This window comes from Lygodium microphyllum, chromosome 15 (assembly GCF_053477565.2).
Source record: "Lygodium microphyllum isolate KBCC chromosome 15, Lygodium_microphyllum_v1.1.10, whole genome shotgun sequence".
In the NCBI taxonomy this organism is placed as follows: Eukaryota; Viridiplantae; Streptophyta; class Polypodiopsida; order Schizaeales; family Lygodiaceae; genus Lygodium; species Lygodium microphyllum.
The window spans coordinates 7,279,265-7,284,079 of record NC_141149.1 but is presented as its reverse complement, the minus strand read 5'-3'; the positions used below and the strand labels follow the sequence as shown (position 1 = coordinate 7,284,079).

Here is a 4,815-nt window from a genome sequence, read left to right as displayed (position 1 = left end):
CTCTCTCTCTCTCTCTCTCTCTCTCTCTCTCTCTCTCTCTCTCTCTCTCTCTCTCTCTCTCTCTCTCTCTCTCTCTCTCTCTCTCTCTCTCTCTCTCTCTCTCTCTCTCTCTCTCTCTCTCTCTCTCTCTCCCTCTCTCTCCCTCTCTCTCTCTCTCTCTCTCTCTCTCTCTCATTCATGGCACGGAGGGAAGGTCTACAAAAGGGCTAGTCCCTTATCCTCAAATTCTCTAACTTGAGTCACAAGGAGCCTTCCTCTCCAAAAGGAACATTGTTAAAGGAGAAAAAATCTTTCTTGAGTATGCTCTCACACCTACACAAGTAGCTCGCCATAGGGAATCTATGCCACATATTACAGAGTGCCGCAAAGTGAGCAAATAGGCAGTATATAGAGATGGACACATCATTATCACATATAGGTGCCAATGACCGGACCACGACCTATAAGACACTTGAAGTTTGCAATGTGCAACTTTAATGGAGCCACGAGAACTTATGCAAGGCTATTCCAAGAGACCTTCACTAGCAAGGACATCATCTTCTATACAGAGATTCATCAAAGTCTAGGCGCGCACTTGCTAGAGGTGAGAGGCTACGGATGGGAAACAGCATGCCGCCATAAAGCCCGATCATGAGGAGGGGACCAAAGGGTCTAGAGGGGTAGTTTTACTATACATGAAGCTACAACATATGATGCAAGTCATGCTAAGAGATGAGGCATGTTTCATGTGGATCCGAATACATACAAATTGCCCTGCAATATATGCAGGGCAAAGTGCTCCTTCGCTCCACAATATATCAAGATATTATGCATTATTCTAGCATTGGAGATTGCATGTTGGCTCGAGACTTCAATGCTTGCACAACATAGAGGTTCTCTTCTTCAAGACAGAGGACCACACGTACAGAGAGATAGCACTAGAGAAGATGGGGCTTAGTTGGACATCACGAGACACAACCAACTACATAAATTATGGTGACCACCTAGCCTTGGGAGGCACACATGGACTAGCCATCCTTAACAGTAGGATAGATGTCCTGGATCGAACGCTCTCACATGATTTCCACATAAGCATGCACCCAGATAGTAATAAGAGGAGGCCCATCTAGAGGATCTATAAAGAGACTAGAAGTGAGCACGATGGACTATCTATTAAGGCCCTTATATCTCATCCCCAACATATAGTCCTAGGCATCATCTACAAATACAAAGTATACTAAACTATCATCTGAGGACCATACATCACCGCTTCAATTTCTCTATGCTAGATAGAACCATGAGAGAGATCTTGAGATAAGAGTGCCTTTTGAACAATTCCACATTGTATCTAGCTTAGACATCATTTCGTATTTATCAACCATGTGTTGTTTATTGTTTATTTTCCACTTAGTCATATCATTGGATGACATATCTTGGGTTTGAAAAATTCCTCGACTTTTCAAATGTAGCATTTTGGTCTCATAGGCCGATTTAGCCTTTTGTAGGCATATACATACACATAAAATGGAGGTAGTAGACTTGTACGTTTACTTGGGAGTCACCTTTCCTACATCGACCAAGAGATTCACCATGGCACAAGTGACCAATGATCAATTCACATGAAGATACACTACTTTAGCTAAGATAGAGCAACAATGCCACCAAGAATTTTATTAGAGCCTCACACACAGATGGCTATTTGATACACTAGTCACACCAATCATGATGTATGGTGCACCAAATTGGAGCCTTGTCTTGGCTACTTACTTAAGGACACAAATTGAGAGACCACAAGTTCACATGATCAAAGCAGAGTTTCCCCCATGATAGAGGCTCTCTGCAAGACCCACTTTCTCTACAAAATACAAGCAGTACATTTAAGTCGACTACCTGCAAGAGCATTTTAGGTTTCTTGCTAGCTCAAACAAGATCTTAGACCTCATGGTATGCACAAGTCAAATAGTGGCTTAAAGGTTATACTATTAGCATAGACCACCTCCCCCTCTTCTAGTACAACGCCCTTTCAATATGATCCTGACTCCCCCTTTATGCACCTCTCCCACACAGAGAGAAACTTGGTCATGCTACAAGATCTCTAGCAATTGTACATACACCATACATGGCTATCACCCAAGTAACCCCTCCCCCCCAAAGATGTCTTACTATAGAGACCACTTCATGAAGACTATCATTGATGGCTTCATTGAGAGATCTAGATACATAGATGTATACATGCCACATGAGAGATGAGTAGCCATTGGCCAGCTCAAGGTATCCTCTCACCACCTCAAGATCAAGACCGAGAGAGCAACTGACATGCCCTAGAGTTGAGCAAATCTATAGACTATGCCAAAAGGAGTTAGAGCACGAGTGCTAAGCCTACAGATATAAAGCCCATAGCACAATCTAACCTAGATACCCCACACCATTTGGAAACACCTCGCTCAAACTGGTTATGGAGTCCCCACACCAACACCACTCTAGCGAATGCCTAGTTGAGATTCAAAGGCTCTACACATTATTATTACAAACTGGCACTACATACAAAGGGGGGCATCAATCGATTAGAGAGCATGTCACCCACAGATACAAGGGTTCCCAATACAAATACAAATACAAATACAAATACAAATACAAATACAAATACAAATACAAATAGTACATCAAAGAGCAATGAGGGAGATCCAACAATGACATGAGCAACAGTCCACAGAGTTGAGGACCCACCAACCCAAATGCTACCCTCACACTATTTTATCTAGGATGTGTGACATTACCCACCGATCCTAATTGGATGGAACTAGATATAAGAGTATCATTCACCCACACAACTAGACATATACTATCTCATCCTCCCATTATACCCCCATACGAGCACTGTTTAGTCTTGTACACCACTGTGGCTTCTTTTACAATTTATCACTTCCAACAAAATGCACATTTAGGTAGCGTCTTCAATGGATGTCATGAAGAGGCCTCCTACAATGCATGTGTGGCACCAAAGTATTCTATGCCTCAATAAGCTCCTAGGGCAAGACATCAAAAAAATATTCATATATCAAGTGGAAAACGTGCTTTTACAAGAACTGAATCTTAGGGGAACCACACCAAGGTAGACATTAGAGCAGTTGCTTAGAGAACACCACTAGCAAAAGTTGAAATGAAAGTAATAACACAAAAACAAGAAAAATGTCCGCCAACTCTATATCTTTAACCAGATCCCAACTCCTGTGGCCCCTTGCTTTTTTGCATACATGCTTCATGTAATTCGTTATGTTAACCAAATGACAAAGAATTCAAAGTTGTCTGTGACATTTATTATCAAATTAGAGAAATTGAGGAATATTATGAAATTTCCCGACATCTGTAAGAGCGTTTTTAATACATCCGTCCCCATCTTGATGGAGTGAAATGAAAAGACCCATTCTGATCAACAAATTCAGAAAGAGCCCTCGAATCCTACAAAGTTAGAAGAGTTTGGACTCATCATTTGTAAAATATTAATCATCACTTAAATCATTAAAAGTTCCTGGAATGCAAAACTAAAGGCATTAGACAAACTATTGGCACATTACTTTTATGCTCAGAACAATAACATCTACAAAGCAGCTTCTATATTTGAAATTTTCAAGATAACACGAACAATAACATCTACAAAGCAGCTTCTATATTTGAAATTTTCAAGATAACACAAAATTCAAGAGAGCTGCCCACAGCATCTAACTATACTGCAGCTTGACTCAATTTTTTCTTCTTTTTCTTTTTAAGAAGCCGCTTTCGCCTTGCAACTTCTAGTTTCAATCTTTTCCGGTCCTTAATCAGATCTTCGAAACCGCTCTCTTGCATCTTTTGAGAAGCAATTCGTTTAGCCTTGAAAACCTGCAAGCAAATTCGACATGAGTAGCTTGTACATTGTTAAAGGAAAAACAGTGAAGTCCAATAAGACTGAACAAGATGAAACATTGCATAGCACATTCTCACCTTGGTAATTCCCTTCAACACTTCGTCCTCCTCTACTTCATACTCAACCAGCTGTTTTCCAATCAGCGATTCAATCTCATGTACAAGGTCCACATCATACTGTAGAAGGCAAAAAAACATGTTAGATTCGCCCATTACACACCCTTCTCTATATACAGCCTATCACAGGTTTTGACTACAATCCTCAATTGCTGTTTTAGCGTAAACACCACTAACAGTACAATTATCATGCCACAAGCAAGAATAGATATCATAAAGAGGGCAGAGAAGAGTCAGACAAGATTAAGCACCCTCCGCTAAATAACAAACTAGTGTCATTCTGCAACATCAAATGTATGGGCATCAACAGTACCTGCGTAACTAGTGTGATTCCAAGTCCGCCTCTGCCAGCACGTGCTGTACGTCCCACGCGATGAACATAATCACGAGCAAACCTGTTTAGGAATACATTAAACTTCAAATTTGGAAAAGTTGAATGGTTGCAACACTTGAATATGAAAACGAAATTAAACAGTCCTCCAGCATCCAGATAGAGTGAATATAGACACAACTAAGCAGACTACAAGAATTTCCTTGAAAGACAAGCATAGCACGAACACCTACACAACAGAACCTAAGGAAAGCAATTATGAACAGATTTATTATCCACAAGGCACAGAATGATTTGAGGATAATTTTCCAATATCATATTTCCAACCTGCTCCAACTAAATTTTGTTTTAAGAACTATCTATAGGTAGCTGAGGTTCTTGATCCTTTCAACAACCATGCATCTTAACTTCAATCATCAAATTAATTTATTCAAAGGAAAAAGCATAAATAGAGTACAGAAAATGCACATATACTATATACATTA

General features: G+C 40.2%; 1 long non-coding RNA gene across 1 annotated transcript; it reads right to left on the bottom strand.

Annotated features, from left to right (window-relative positions):
- Nucleotides 1-3,704: 3,704 nt before the first annotated feature.
- LOC148024243 (uncharacterized) lies at nt 3,705-4,449 on the bottom strand. The gene is made up of 3 exons (XR_015693240.1): nt 4,313-4,449; nt 3,961-4,059; nt 3,705-3,858 (listed from the first exon to the last, which is right to left on the bottom strand). It is a non-coding gene; the product is annotated as an uncharacterized LOC148024243 (long non-coding RNA).
- Between the last annotated feature and the right edge of the window lie 366 nt (nt 4,450-4,815).